General features: G+C 57.3%; 1 long non-coding RNA gene across 1 annotated transcript; it reads left to right on the top strand.

The window, feature by feature from the left end:
- The first annotated feature begins 303 nt into the window (after positions 1-303).
- LOC129401937 (uncharacterized) lies at positions 304-15292 on the top strand. The gene is made up of 3 exons (XR_008628454.1): positions 304-429; positions 4641-4744; positions 15185-15292. It is a non-coding gene; the product is annotated as an uncharacterized LOC129401937 (long non-coding RNA).
- Positions 15293-16184: the final 892 nt, after the last annotated feature.

A 16184-nucleotide genomic window follows, 5' to 3' on the forward strand; every position in this document is an offset into this window, starting at 1 on the left:
TCTGTGGCCTGGAGAGAGGGTCTCCACCTGCCCGCTCACTGTTCATCTGGAAGACGGGCTCGGACCAGCCAGGGCCGTCCTCGCCGTGGCAATATCTGATCGCCACGCTCTGAACGGGGACAGTGATCAACCCAGGTCTCTGAGCCCTGGGGGTTTCGGGGTGGCGCCCGGAGCTGGGGGCTCCTGGGCAGAAAGGGAGAGGAGATGATGCACGACCAGCGCACGGGCTAGCGGAGGAACAGGGACGGGGCAGTGAGCGTGCCTGCGGGTGCTTTCAGACCCCGCTCCCCGGAATTGCTTAGGATTCTTCTGAAGCCACACCCAGTGGTGCTCAGGGCTTACTCACGGTTCTGCGCTCAGGGATCACACCCTCCCCCCCCCTCGCTGCTAGGCTCAGAGGACCAAATGGGAGACTGAGGATGAAAACAGGTGAGTGGCGTGCAAGGCAAGTGGCCTTCCCTCTGGACCTTCTCTTCGACCCCCATCAGAAATATCTTTTCTCCACCATGTGCTCCCTAGCTTTCTCTGGGCATTGAACCATTTCCCAGAGCTGCAGGCAGGGCAAATAACTGAATAAACCTCCACTCCAGAGCCCAGCGGGTATGGAGGCATCAGGACCAAACTCATGACCTCACACGTGCAAGGCAGCTAGAAACACACACACACACACACACACACACACACACACACACACACACACACACACACCCTGGAATTGGAATTGGGCTCTTGAGCACACCTTTCCCTTAACCCATTCTGAGGCTTTGTCTGTTTCACGGATCTAGCTCTGGACCTGGAGGGGCAAGCCTAAGAGCCCGGAAGTGTCCAGTTGGTGCCCATCTGGTTTCCCACACTTCTCACCTCAACTTCCGCAGAACTCAATCTTTCCTAATAAGGCAGAGCCACAGGCGGCAGAGAAGAGAGGAAATGTGTGAATCAGCTTCCTGGGTTTTCCCTGGAAGATGCTGAGACCAGGCACGCCCCGCCCCCGCCCCCTCCCCCTCTGTCTGTCACACACTGAGCACGGTGCCCGCTGCCCCTCCCCTCTCCATGGCTTGCCCCTTCAGCCACCTCAGGCCTGGCCTGGCCACAAGCTTTCCTGGCCACATGCCTGTCCTGTCAAAGGTAAGTTCCCTCCTCGTCCTCGTGTTTCTGTCAGTGAAGGGATGCTCAGTCAGGTGCAGGGACCATTCCAGCCCGCTGTTGGGTGCCAGGGCCAGCCACTTAGGCACACTGATCTGCCCCCACCGCTCTCCAATCCCCCATCCGCAGGGTGGGATAAGCACGGGGGCCAGGAGAGAGGGTGCAGAGGGAAGGCGCTTGCTTTGTACATGGCGGACCCGGATTCAATCCCCGACAACCCACATGGTCCCTGAGCACCACCAGCACTGATCCCTGAGTACAGAACTGGGAGTAAGCCCAGGTGTGGCCCCCGAACAAAACAAACACAAACTAGACAGGAAACAAGAAAGAGGCAACACTCAGGGGGCCAGGGAGATAACCCCATGGGCTGGAGCTCATGTCTTGCATGTAGGAGTCCCGGGCTTGATCCCCGACACACTCACTTGGTCCCAGAGCACGGCCAGGCCCAGGTAGCTCCCAACTACTGTGAGGTGTCGCCCCAACACCCCTCCCCCCAAATAACTACCCAGTAAAGAGCTGGGGATGTGGACTGAGCGGGAGAGCACGCACTTCGTGTCCCCATCTCAGCTTCTCCGCCCTCACCAGCAGGAATAAGTGCCTGGAGGTTTATTCGAATGAGATAATACGCAAAGGCACCTGATTTTTGCTCTTTTCTATTAGCCAGCCAAGCACAGCTAACTGTCTCTATTTGACCTGCTCCAATCCCACACTTGGCTTTACTTGTTTGTGACGGGGCCACACCCAGCTGTGCTCGGGGCTGACTCTTGGTTCTGGGCTGGGAGGACCCAATTGGGCGACAGGCATTGAACCCGCATGCAAGGCAAACACCCTACCGTTGTTCTAACTCTTCCCACACGTGACTTTATTTATTTATTTATTTATTGGCTTCCTGGGGGGGTCACACTCGGCGATGCACAGGGGTTACTCCTGGCTCTGCACTCAGGAATCACCCCTGGCGGTGCTCAGGGGACCATATGGGATGCTGGGAACATCGAACTCCGGTCGGCCTCGTGCAAGGCAAACGCCTTCCCCCGCTGTGCCATCACTCCAGCCCCACCCACATGTGACTTTAATCCTGCCATTTAATCCATTTCATCGCCTGCCAGTGCCTCCATTTCCCTCAAGCACCAATGATAGAAATGATTTATCATGTCCAGAAGCAAGTATTTCCCCATCCACATGCCTGGGCAAATGCTATTCATTTCCTCGCCTTGTCTGTGGGTAAGCTCGTCTCTGGACTTCAAAGCCCAGCTGGGATGTCGCTTCCTCCAGGAAGCCTGCTGTTGCTGGTATGTAACTGCTTCCTTCCCGGGCCACAGCAATAGGTTCCCGATATCATTCTGGGCAGATTCTGAACGAAGGTCTGTCAAACCATCAGAGACCGGGACAGATTCTTACAGCCCTCAGTTCCTCCAGCCCCCGAGGAAATGGGGTTGTCTTAACTCCCCCATCTGGCACAGCCTGGCACAAAGGAGCCCCAAGGATAGGCCTGTGGGATGAGACCATTTCCTAACCCCATTTCCTTTTTGATTTTTTTTGGGGGGGTGGGGACGCCCAGTGGAGCTGGGAGGCTACTCTGGCTCAGTGCTCGGGGGTTGCTCCTGGCAGTGTTTGAGTTTAAATGTCACCTCCAGGGCTGAAGAGATAGTCCAGGGGTTAAGGCACTTGCCTTGCATGCAGCCAACGCCAGTTCTATCCCTGGCACCACCGTGCCCTCAAGGCGTTGCCGGGTAAAATGGAGGCAATGAGATGGGATTAAATGGTAGGACTGACCTCAGGTGCTGGAGTTAGATCAGCAGGTCGTGGTGTCTGCCTTACATTGAAGACTCCTGAACACCACTGGGTGGTCCAGGAAATCGCCAGCAACACAGGGCCCAAGCTGCCACAAACCCGCCAGCGCTCACAGGGACTCCCTGGCCCGCTGGGCTGAGAACCCTTCAAATGCACAAAGGAAGAAAATGAATAAAACAAATACCATCTCTGGGACCAGAGAGATGGGTCTCTGGGCTGGAGCACACGCATGGCGTGCAAGAGGCCTGGGTTCCATCCCTGACGCCGCATGGTCCCTGAAGAGGGAACCACCAGGAGTCACCCTTGGTCACTACGGGGAGTGGCCAGCCAACTGCCAAAGCTCATCTCTGCCCAGGCTCCCCTGAAACAGCCCCCTCGTGCTCTCTCCCACGAGGCTGTCCTTTACAGCACGTCACTCTGGCTCTCTGCATCATTTGTTCTCTCCACCAGGAAGCCACCTGGGCAGTTCTACCCCCCAGCGCGAGCCCGGGCCATTAGCGCCCTCCTGAGTCTCGCGGAAGAAGGGAACGGTTACCTTTCCCACGCAAGGGCCATTTTTCCCACCACGGCTCCCCCGCGGCATCAGATCCTTCACAAACTGCTCAGCAAATGAGTGAATGAATGAATGAATGGATAAACAAATGAATGGATGAATTGGGCAAGATGAAATAAATGTGCCCTGAGATTTGAAACGGTTCCGTTTCCAAGTCACTGGCTGCGTTTCCTGGTCAGCCGCCAGGTGGCGGCCTTGTCTCAGTGAGCCCTCCGGGTCCAGCACCCGCCCCAAATAACGACGAAATCACCCCAGAGCCTCCTACGCCAGAAGCATTCTTTGGTGAATCCATCTAATGAGCCTGGCCCCGCTGGGTGGGTTTGGCTCAGCCGTGCCCTCGCAGAGCAGGTGTATCAGGGGTTCAGTCTTGGGAGCCCCGTTAATGCACTCATCAAGGACCTCAATTCCCGGGGTTTGGATTTCCCCAGAGAAATCATCTTTGTCAGAGGGCGGGACAGGGAAGCGAAGGTCCTCTAGGCACTGAGAGAAGCAGGGGAGCCCCGGGACAGGGGAAAAGGTGGGTGCAGGAGTGGTCGGGGGGGGGCACCGGCAAAGTTCACCCTGCGGGAAAGAGGTTCTGGACTTTGGGGGTGCGGGTTATATACAGAGGCAGTCGGGAGCAGAGATGACAGAAATGGCGATCGTGGTCTCTGCCCGCCCCAGACGCACATGGGCCTGGCAGCGGGCGTGGAGACTGGAGTCCAGACGTGAGGGTTCAGAAGGGGAACAGTGGAGGAGGGCGGGGAGAGGGTGCAGGAGCGCCTTGGCCTGAGATGAATGACTGAGCAGCCAGCGAGCAGGGGAAGGGCTGGGATCAGCGGAACGAGGACAGGAGAAATGCATGGACTTGAGGAAAACTGGTTTTGTTTTTTGGGGGCCACTCCCAGTGCTGCGTGGGGTCACTCATGTTGGTATCAGATCTCTCTAGCCCTTAAGTAATATATGTTCGGGGGAAGAGTTTGGGTCATACCTGGTTATGGTCACTCCTGGCAGGGCTTGGGGAGCCCTGCTCGGTGCAGGGGGTCCAACCTGGTGGGCTCGTGCAAGGCTAGCGCCTGCCCTGCTGTACTGTGTCTCTGGGCCTCCAGCTGGGGGCATCTCCAAGCTGGAAAGACACCCCCCCCATGAATCACGACCTTGTCTTCACTCGCAGGGCTTTGTGGGTGCTACGTGAGGCGTGGAGGCAGTGATTGGCATGTTCCCTGGAACAGAGCGAATGTATCCATGTCATCGTGACTCCGGCTTCTTGCTGACACCGTAAGTCATGGGAGGCGTGTGGAAGAGGCCCGGGGTGTCACAGCAGAACCCCAACAGTCAGAGTGACTGAAGGCAAAGTAAACTAGCTGTAGGGAGCACAGCTGTCTCCAAACCAGCCCTCCTCTGAAGGAGCTCCTGGAGGAAACAGCGCCCCCCACGTGTGGGCGGGGAACGCGGAAACAGGTTTGGAAGCCAGAGGCTCTCAGAGAGGGCCGGGGGCTGCAGGCTTTGCACACGGGGCCCCCAGACCCAAGCCCTGCAGACCAAGCCCTGGCACCACCGGGTGTGACCCCCCAACCCAAACCAAACAGAACAGGGAAGATCCTTGGGGGGGAGGTGGCGGGGCTGGAAGGACTCCTGGGGTCTGTCGGGGAAGAGAGTGGGGAGGGGCCGTAGTGGGTGGGCTTGAACAATCCCTGAGTTCATCATGCCAGAAAAAGAAAAGAAGCTTCTCCTTCCCGTGCCCAGTGAGCTCAGAAGCGTCACTCTGTGTCAATCACAGATCCAGGCAAAGGCCCCGAGGGACCAAAGGGAAGGGATCAAGCCAAGGTCAGCTGCATGCAAGGCCAGTGCCTTGATCCCTGTACTGTCGCCTGGCCCAGCACGTGTGGTCTTAAAGCACCGCACCCACCTATCTGTCGGTTGCAACAGGAGTCAGGTGTGACCTGGCTGGGCCAGCCTCTGAGTTTGCCTGCTCAGACTCCCTTTGGGGCTGACCCCTCGAGCCTCCCCCTTCTCTCCTGTGGAAGGGGGTCTCACGAGGCCACAGTGAGGATTCAGTGAGAGCACGGGACCTAGCAGGGGCTCATTAGAAAGTAGCTCCCAGGGGCTGGAGCCATGGTAGAGCGGGCAGGGCGTTTGCCTTGGACATGACTGACCAGGGTTTGATCCCTAGAACCCCACATGATCCTCCTAGCCCAGTCAGGCGTGATCCCTGGGTAGAGAGCCAGGAGTATGCCTGAACACCACTGAAATAAATTAAATTAAATGAAAAAAACTAGCTTTCACAGAATTTTTTGTCCTAGTGATAGCACAGCAGGTAGGGCGTTCGCCTTGCATGCAGTCGACCTGGGTTTGATTCCTCAGTCCCTCTCGGAGAGCCCGGCAAACTACTGAGAGTATCCCGCCCGCACGGCAGAGCCTGGCAAGCTACCCATGGAGTATTCCATATGCCAAAAACAGTAACAACAAGTCTCACAATGGAGACGTTACTGGTGCCCGCTCGAGTAAAAAATCAAATCGATGAACTAGACAACAGTGCTACAGCACTACCCTCTGATGTCAGCAAGGGTCCTGCACTTCCGACTCCTGCCAGATGGTGGCAGTGTCGGCCTGCTAGTTCCCTAGTACTCTGGGCAGCCCCTCGCTGGAGGGGCTTTGTCACCACCAGGGGGCTACGTCGGGTCTCTGGAAAGCAGACTGACAGACCTGTAAAGCACACGCATGTCCCCGTGTGTCTCAATCCATCGCTTCCCCAGCCAAGAGGCCTCACATAGCGCCTCACTCTGCCACCTCCCTCCCAGGGCCCCTGTCTTGGGTCTTCTAGTGAGCAGGCACCCAGGGGAGCCCCCGGGACTGTCGCCCTTGCTGGAGCAGGAACCACGGCCGACTAAACCCTCAGCGCACTCGTCTGCCTTCAGCCTGGCCAGCCCACGCGGACGCGAAGGTGGTGGGGGACGAATGCGCTCCAGCCTTTGCAAGCCAGCTTCTAACTCATTCACAATTTCTGGTGGATCCACCCGGGGCGGAAGCAGCTTCGAAGCTGCCTGTGACTCAGCCTGGATTGCCAGGGGAGGGAGGGGCCCCGAGGGGGTCCCTTCCCCCCCCCCCCCCCCCCGTGAGCCCACATACCCAGCAGCGCTTTTCAGTCCGATACTGATTGTGGCCAGGATCGGAGTGACTTGACTGAGGTCGGGCCTCTGGGGGTGGGGGAGTGCTGGATACAAACACCAAATCCGGGCTTCGAGGCATCGTGAGCCCCCTCCCCCCACCCTGTCTCCATCCTGTCATAGGTTGGTGGCCTTCGTGGGGTCCCCCTCTGAGACCCTGATCCTAAGAGAAGGAATCGGGATGGACAGGGAAGGCAGGCTTTGCCGAACCCCGCCACCACGTGGTGTTTTTTTCCTTTTTTGTTTTTGACTTCATTTTGTTTGGAGCCACACCCGGCGGTGCTCAGGGCTTCCTCCTGGCTCTGCACTCAGAGATCACTCCTGGCAGGGGCTCGGGGGGCCCTATGGGGTCCCAGGATTGAACTCAGGTGGGCCGTCTGTGAGGCCAGTGCCTGACCCACCGAGCTATTGCTCCAGTCCCCGGAGGGCAGTTACTTCTGTGGCTGTTGATCACTAATGCTGCTGGAACATTCTGGGGCCACACTGGCGCCTCCCTCCCCCAGGTGGCCCCCCTGTGTACCGTGAATGCCATCAGGGCTCATTTTGGGCCCCGTGAAGGTCTTGTCAAGTTTACAGGTGTCTCCTTGCTCAGGCGCTGGGGTCTAGAGTACGGTCATGTGCTCATCGCATGTATGTGTGTATGTGCATGGGATGGCGGATATGGATCTGCGTGTGTTCCATGCCCATGTTAGCATATACAGGTGTTCACATGGAAATGTGTGTGGATGCTCATGCATGTGTCCATTGCAAGGACATGTGTGTGTGTGTGTGTGTGTGTGAGAATATCTGAAGGAGCCAGTGTGCCCACATATGTAGGGCATAGACGTATGCCGATTTGCACGGGTGTGTTTCCACATCTGCGTGTGCAAGCATGTACTAGCGTGTGCCTGCACCTCTCAGGGACGGTGTGTGTCACTGTCACATCGCCTCCCTGGAGTCTTCTTCCAGGACCTCTGCATGGCTCAGGTATGCTCGGGCCTTGGCACCCAATGGCCTCAGAGAATACAGATGGCATTAATGAGAAGAGCAGGATGCCAGGGTGGATATGAACCCATTTGGTTGCCATGGCAACTGCAGCACGGACCGAGGACCACTCCAGAGCAGGCCAGGCCGGCTAAGGCCACCTTAGAGAAGCAGGGCCCGCAGTTGGGGGTGGGGAGGAGGTGGCCCTGCTCCAGTAGCCCCCTACCAGGCCCCCTCCCCTAGTTCCACATCCTCAGTGGCTCCTCAAAACTCCCCCACGTCTGCCTTTGTTCACTGAAGACCTACTGTGTGCAGGTTTCTCTGCCCAGTGCTGATCTGAGCAGCCTCACCAGAACACACACTCTCTCTCTCTCTCTCTCTCTCTCTCTCTCTCTCTCTCTCTCTCTCTCTCTCTTTCTCTCACTCTTCTCCCCAACCCCCGGTACAGAGCAAGTGTACATGGTGTGTTTCATAAGTGAATGGATAGACGGAGATGGATGGATACATAAAATGGATGAACAAGTGACTCCCACTGACCCCACAAATAAAGATGAAAGGAAATCAGCCATGGAAAGTTTTAGGCAAAGGGAAGGGAGAAGGCCTGGTGGGGAGGTTGGGAAGAATAGTCCAGACCCAGGGAAAGCACGTGCAAAGGTCCTGGGGTGATAACAAGCTTAGAGTGAGCATCCCCGCCCCCTTGCTTCCATAAGTGGCATTGTCCACTGTCTTCCGGGCAAACTGCTTTAAGTAAAAATCTTCCACTCTCAACATGGAAAGTTCTGGGCAGTCCCCACGGGATGAGGTCACAGGAGTATGTGGTATAGTACTGTGGAGAAGGACAGGCTGGGGGAATGACTGCCCGTAAGGAGGCTTGCCTCAGTCTCCATACCCGCAAAGTGGGGTCAGGAATAGGAAGGGGTACCTGGTGAGGTTGTCCATCAGCAAAGCAGTGTGTGGCTGAGAGGACTTACGGAACTGCAGGGACTCCTCTGGGGGAGGTGAGTCCGAGTCAGGTTCTTGACGAGGATAGCTCTTTTTCACTGAGAGGAGTGCCAGCCGGGGCAGAAAAGGCAGGCACCCCACGGCGAGAGGCGGGGGGGGGGGTCTTCCTCTCTGTCCTGCCTGACTCCCCTGGTCCCCACTCCCATGTCCCTGCACCATCAGGAAGGACACTGGGTACAGAGGCTCCACCCTTGGCCTGAGCCCGGCCCCTGCGAGGGGGGCCCTGCCTCCTGTTCCAGATGCTTCCAGACAAAAGCAAGTGTGTCTGTGCCCAAGAGCCTGCAGTGAGACCAGGCTGCGACTCCAGGGCAGGCTGGAGCCGTGTGATTCTCACCTGGAAGATTAGATGGGGTGCTCAGGAGCACCAGGCAGCCCGGGGACCTGGGGCGGGGAGAGGGGGTCTTCTCCGGGCCATGCACCGTCCCCAGGAACCCCAACGTGACAGAGGAGAATTAGATCTCGCCGGGGGACTCCCCACCCCCAGTGCCACCTCAGCAAGGGGCAGAGAAGGTGTCTGAGATTGTCCACTCTGCTTGCAGAGAACTAAACTTAGGTGGCTGCCTCAGTCTCCAGCAGGGGAGAAGAAGGTCCAGGGATGGGGGTGGGGTGGAGCATGGGCTTCTCTAGAAACAGAAAAACAAAGCCCAGTTCTTTGTGTAAGTGAAATAGTGCGTCTTAAATAGTTAAAAGGTGCCCGGCACCTTTATACAGAGTGTCGTGCTGGTTATTTAAGAAGAACAAAGAGGATTTGCGATTTGCAGGAACTCCCTTAGATCTTTAAGACTTCCTGAGAGGAAAAAAACGTGGTGGAAGATGACGGCCATGTGTTACTTATTCAAAAGTCAAGCTAGGTCACCTGCTGATGGTGCAAGGGACAGTGCAGGTGTGTGTGTGGGGTGGGGGTGGGGGTGGGGCGCGGGGCGCAGAGCGATAGTGCAGTGGGGAGAGAGCTTGCCTTACACATGGTTGACCTGGGTTCGATCCCCACAACTCCATATGGTCCCCCAAGCCCACCAGAAGTGATCCCGGAGTGCAGAGCCCAGAGTAAGTCCTGAGCACCGCTGGGTGTGGCCCCCAAACAAACCCTTCATCAGTAATGCTGCAAGTGAAACAAAGCAGAACAAACAAAATCCTGAACCGGCCCGGCACGAGCACACATTCCCGCAGGCCCAGGTAGACAAAGGTCCCAAGAAAATTCTGGGTGTCTCTGAGTTGGGAAGGATGGTCCTCCTCAAGGGGGAACCGAGTGGGAGTGTAGGGCAGACACCCCCACTTCATGGCGGTGTTTGAAACTGTCAAGGGGATCTTCTCGCACCTTACTTGTAAAATTAAACAGTGACTGTGGGGCCGGACTGAGTACAGGGCAGAGCTGACCCGGGTTTGTTCCGCAGCACCCACTGTTCCCCCAAGTCCCGCTGGGAGTGATCCGAGTGCAGGGGTAATCCGTGAGCACTGCCAGGTGCTCCCCCAAATACTTATAAATATGGGCCGTAGCAACAGTGCAGTGAACAGGTCGAGAAATAGTCCTATGTGCAGCCTTCCCGGGTCCAGTCCCCGACACCCCACATGGTCCCCTGGCCCCCACCGGCAGTGATTCTCACGCGCAGAGACAGGGGTCACCCCTGAGCATTGTTGGGCATGTCCCCAAAATAAAACAAAAAAATTTTTTAATAAAATTCAACTTTTATTTATTTAATTTTTTTTTGGCCAGAGGTCCTCTGGCCTGGTGTGGGTTTTTCCAGAAAACAGCTCTCTTCTGGGGACCAGACCCGCCTAATAGACTGCTGACCACTCCTCTCTCCGCTTCATCCCTCCACCGAGGGTTTGGACTTTGGAAAATAAGGGAAAAAATGACGAGAATGCTAATTAAAAGGCACCCCACACACACCACCCCCCGACTTCCTTTGTCCAAAAACCGTGAGAAGATGATGTTTTTCTCTAGTGTTTCAGGCCTCCAGGAAATTCCCCAGCCCCGAGGGCAAGGCTCTGGGGGTGCGGAGCCCCCAGCAGCGCTGACAGGCCCTGGCTTCCTTCCTGAGCGTCTGGGTCAGTCCCGTCCCTGGCTGGAGCTCCTTCTGCTCCTTGCCTCGACACCCGTGGTCTAGAAGCTCTTTCAAAAATAAAACGTGTTTGCATGAAGACGCGCCGAACGTGCGGCTGTGCCGTCATACGTGAGACCCGACCCCAGCCTCAGCGCTGCACGGGGAGAAGAACGTGGGGGAGACAGCAGTGTGGACGGACTCGATGGCTGTTTCAAAATTACGTTTTTGGGTCACACCCGGCGGTGCACAGGAGTTACTCCTGGCTCTACACTCAGGAATTACTCCTGGTGGTGCTGGGGGACCATATGGGATGATGGGAATCGAACCCGGGCCGGCCGCGTGCAAGGCAAATGCCCTACCCGCTGTGCTATCACTCCAGCCCCTCAAAATTACATTTTAAAAAAGAATCATTTAGGGGGCCGGAGCGATAGTGGGGCACAGCGGTTAGGGCGTTTGCCTTGCATGTGGCCGACCCAGGTTCGATCCCCGGCATCCCATATGGTCCCCCAAGCACTTCCAGGAGTAATTCCTGAGTGCAAAGCCAGGAGTAACCCCTGAGCATCGCTGGGTGTGACCCAAAAAGCAAAAAAAAAAAAAAAAAAAAGGATCATTTATGGGGGCTGGAGCAATAGCACAGCGGGTAGGGTACTTGCCTTGCACGTGGCCGACCTGGGTTCGATTCCCAGCATCCCATTTGGTCCCATGAGCACCGCCAGGGTAATTCCTGAGTGCAGAGCCAGGAGTGACCCCTGTGCATCGCCGGGTGTGACCCAGAAAAGCAAAAAAAAAAAAAAAAAAAAAAGGAGAAGAATTATTTATTTTTGGCGGGGGTCTACTCCTGGCTACTCAGGGGTCGCTCCTGGCGGATGCACCAGGGGCCATGGGGTGGCCAGGACTGACCCTGGGCCTCCGGCAGCCAAAGCCTATATGCTCAGCCCATTGAGCTCTCCCTTCAGCACCCCCTTATTTCTTTTTTTAAATTTTTAAGACATTTTTTTAATAAGTCACCATGAGGTAGTTACAGACTTACAAACTTTTGTGCTTATGTTTCAGCCATACAATGATCAAGTACCCATCCCTCCACCAGTGCCCATTCTCCACCATCAATGATCCCAGTATCCCTCCCGCAACCCCACCCCCTTATTTCTTTAATAGAGGCCACATCCAACCCAGGTGGTGCTGGGATCAAACTCAAGGCCTCGTGCCCTATGCCTTGAGTCATAATTCCTTCCAGAATTAATATTTGGGGCCTGAGAGGTAGTAACGGGGCTGCCTTGCATGTGGCCAATCCTGGGTTCAATTCCCCTCACTGCATAGAGTCCCCGAGCACCGCACAGAGTGAGGAGTAGCTGCTATCTCCCCTTTGGGTGCTGAGAGACTACTCCTGGCTCAGGAGTGCTCCCTGGGGGGGTGCTCAGGGGATCCCATGTGGCGCTGGAGATTTGAACCTGGGTCTCGGCAGCTGAAGCCACGTGCAAGGCAAGTGCTTTCCCTCCAGTGCCACCTCTCAGACCTCGAGTTCCATTCTGACGGGTGGTCTGGGATGGGGACGGTGGTCTTCCCCAGCCCCAGCTGCTGGCCAGGCTACTCAGTGCTGTGGTCAGCACCGAGGTGTGGTCCCCCCAGCTTTCAGGGCTGCCTATGGACGAGGGAGGGAGGCCGCTGGGTAGCCCGACTGATCCCTGGACCCTTGCTCGGACGGGACCCAGGAGGCTGGGCTTGGGCCGTGTGGGCGAGGCCCGAGGGCCCTGCTTCTGCGAATGGGTGGGAGGGGGCCCCAGGGGGAAACCCCAGCACCTAGAACCCCGCTGCTCACACAGAACAACAACATCTACTACTCACCAACCGGGAAGTGGGGTGGTCCCGGCCTGCCCGCCGCGAGACGTGCCCTGGGCTGAACTGAGGGTGAGGTGAAGGAGGCTCGACTCCCAGCACGGGAGCCAGGGACACACCCCGGGGATGGGGAGCACTACCCCCCATTATTCTTCATTGAGGGCTGGGACCAGGGCTCTGCATCTAACTCGGACGCCACACTTCTTCTTTGTTTTGTTTTGTTTTGTTTTGGGGGGAACCGCACCCGTTGTGCTCAGGGCTCACCCCTGGCTGGCTTGGGAGACCCCCCCTGGGATCCCCAGGTTGGCGGTGTGCAGGGCAAGTACCTGCTCGCTGTACTTTCGCTCAGCCCCGAGCTCCACCCCTTCAGCCATCTCCCCGGCCTGCATTCTTCTGGGAGAGGGGGCTCCTGACAGGGGCCGGGGCAAGCCCTGGAATGATCGGGCAGGGGCGATATGTATGTGTGTGTGGGGGGGGCTGTCCCCAGGCCTCATTGGCAGTGCCCAGGGGGCCTCCAGGGTTACATCCAGGGGTGCTCAGGGGCCATGCAGCACTGGGGATAGAACTTGGGGCCTCTCGGATACAGAGCATTATAATCCAGCCCTCTGAGTCATCGCCGCCATCCTTGTCCCTAAGTTCTCGGTGTCATGTCGCTGGTGTCGGAGAAAGGGCCTGGACACAGCCCTGCGCAGATCTGTTGCTCACCAGCTGTGTGACCTTGGGAAAGTTCCTGGGCCTCTCTGTGCCTCCTCAGCGACCCAATGAGCCGACCAACGTGTCCACACTGCAGGAGGTGCTGAGGAAGGAGGGAGGGTGCGTCGGGAAGCCTACCCATGTTGCACAGGCCTGGACAGCTCTGTGGCGGTCCCAGAGGGGCCCTCCCTGGCCTAGGAGGCAGCTCCAGGCAATCTCAGGGTCATGATCCCAGATCCTGGCTGGCATCTGCAGGTGAGTCGGCATCGATTCTAGAATGTTCAGGGCCAGCCTGGGCGCATTGCTCCCAGGGCCCCACCTGCCCACTGGCCGCCCACACTTTTGAGACGCTATGGGGGCTTTGAGGGGAGGAGACGCAGGACAAAGGAGGGGTGACTCATGGCTGACAGAGAGGCCAATCGGGGGTACCAGGAAGATGGAGAAAGTGTCTGCCTCCCCCGTGCCCGGGACTATGAGACACTCCAAGAGGGAACCGCACATCCTCAACTGCTCACGGGGCACCCGTGCAGCTGGATACCAGGGCAGGCAAACAGAAAATGCCCCCTCCCTACAGACACACTCCGTACCACACTCGGTCAACCAGGCCGCATGGTTCAGCGCTTGACTCCACAGTGCTGAGAGGTCAGTGGGGCCACCCCTATGGTGCTCAGTGGGCTCAAACTCATGCCCTGCCCCCTGGGGTGTGTCCCCAATCCCTGGCTTCTGTGGAAAGAGTAAAGTGCTGAAGCCTGGAACAACCCGGGAACACATTCCCAGTGGGAGCACGAAGTGCATGTGCAAAGGCCTTGTGGCAGGAAGGCATTTACGGCTCTGCCTGAAGGCTGACATGGTGCAGGGAGGAAAGAAAGGTCCAAAGTGGGGGTTGGAGCAATAGCACAGCAGGTAGGGCATTTGCCTTGCACGTGGCCAACCCGGGTTCGATTCCCAGCATCCCATATGGGGGATCCCCCTGAGCACTGCCAGGAGTAATTCCTGAGTGCAGAGCCAGGAGTAACCCCTGTGCGTTGCCAGGTGTGACCCAAAAAGCAAAAAGAAAAACAAAAACAAAAACAAAAAGCAGTGTGAGGGTCCATCTTCACCTCTGTCAACATCCTCAGCCCTAGCCCTACCATTTCCTCAGCGCGTGTGGCCAGTCCCAGGGAGACGTGGTCATGTGTGGTCCTTGAAGCCCAGAGAGGAGGCAGGTCCAGTCCCAGATGAGGAAACTGAGGCAGGGTCAGGAGAGTCTGGCCCAGGGTCACACACTGTGCGTGTCAGACTTTGGGGAGCACTGCCTCAGCCCAGAGCTTCTCCTTGGTTTGGGGCCACATATCGGGGTTCTCAGGGGCGATGCAGTGCTGGGACGGGGCCGGCCCCCCATGTGAAGCTGCACTCAGGCCCTTGAGAGCTCTGAGGGCTGAGGCCACACAGCCCAGCCATCCACACACTCCCTCTCCTCGGAGCCAGGGCTGGGCCTGCTCACTCAGAGGCCACGGGAAAGATCGCTCCTTCCCCGCTCACACCTCCGACTCCCACCCCTCGGCGTGACCCCCGGACCCCGGAACCCCCCCACCAAGCCATTAGCATTATCAGCCTGTGATAGGAGCCAGCTCCGAGTCCAGCTGACCAAGGAACTTCTGGCAAGAAATTCCACCCAGGACTTCTTGACCCCCTCCCCCACCCGTCCTGGATCAGGGCCCTGGGAATGGACGAGGGGGCGGGGGAGGGGGATGGGAGGGGCTGCTCAGAAAGCGACAGCGCTGATGGCGACACTCAGGGGTAAGTGTCAAAAGTCTGAAAAGTCTCACTTATCCCTCGGGCCACCCAGAAATGTCACTTCTTGGAACCTGCCCAGTGGAGACCACAGGATGTGTGCAAAGATCAATACCCATGGGGACCCGGGCGGTAAGAGGACGGGGAACCCGTCTGTCCCTCACAACCACACGGGGCGACAGGGATGTCTCCTGTGATCCTCAAGACTGCAAACACCAGCAGACGTGTGTTCTCATCTGTTCCAGCTGGCCGAGTATCTCCCGGCGTGGCCGTTGTTTCGGGACCCCTCCCCAGCACCAGTACAAACACCCGTGCCATGGCGCGGCAGCACTGCCAAGCCGGCTCTCACGCCAGCGCGTGCTCCACCTGCCTGGCCAGAGCCAGGCCCAGACGGCTGCCTGCTGTTAAGACAGCCTGAAAGTCACCGCTGCCTGGGCAAGTGTGTTCACTCCCTCCCCGACGTGGACTGTGAGGAACTGGAAGCAAGCTGAGTGCCCACCAAGAGGGGACACGAGAGCGACACGTTCATGCAGAGGCCGCTGGGCAGAGAGCAATGGAGACTCTGTGACCTCTCAGGGGACGCCAACACACACTTTTCTCAGATGGGCAGCGCGGCCAACTGAACAGACTCGTCTCCATCCTCACGGAAACCCACAGAAGCCTCGAGAAGGGCTGGGTGGAACACGAGAGTTAAAAACTGAGCTGGTGGAGCCAGTACAGCAGGGAGGGCAGAGGTATTGCACGAGGCCGACCTGGGTTGGATCCCCGGCACCTCAGAGGGTCCTCTAAGCCTCACCAGGAGTGACGCCTGAGCACAGAGCCAGGAGTAAGCTCTGAGCACTGCCAGGTGTGGCCCCAAAATCAAAATTCTCCAGGCCAGCTCCTAAACCCCTGTGCTATCTCTCCAGCCCTCTCTTGAGAGCTCTGAAATATCCAGCCTGGAGCCTGTGAGTGAGCGGAGATTACATTGACGGGAAGCAGAACCCAGAGAAGGCGAGTGGAAGACTCAACTGGGGCAGACTTGGGAGCACGGGGAGGGCAGGCGGGGTTCTGGCGGCTGGGCTGCAGGGCTGGCTTTTGTTTTCTTTACCTTCCCACTTTGTACCATGGGTTGACTTGAATGTTACAAACAAAAAAATTCAGCATTGAAGGAAAGTGATGAAAACAGACCGTGTCACTCTTAATCCATTTAGAACATTCATAAAATTAAAAGAAAGAACGATGGCCTTTGGAGGACATTACGTT

The sequence above is a fragment of the Sorex araneus genome, chromosome 2, assembly GCF_027595985.1.
Source record: "Sorex araneus isolate mSorAra2 chromosome 2, mSorAra2.pri, whole genome shotgun sequence".
NCBI classification, from domain to species: domain Eukaryota; kingdom Metazoa; phylum Chordata; class Mammalia; order Eulipotyphla; family Soricidae; genus Sorex; species Sorex araneus.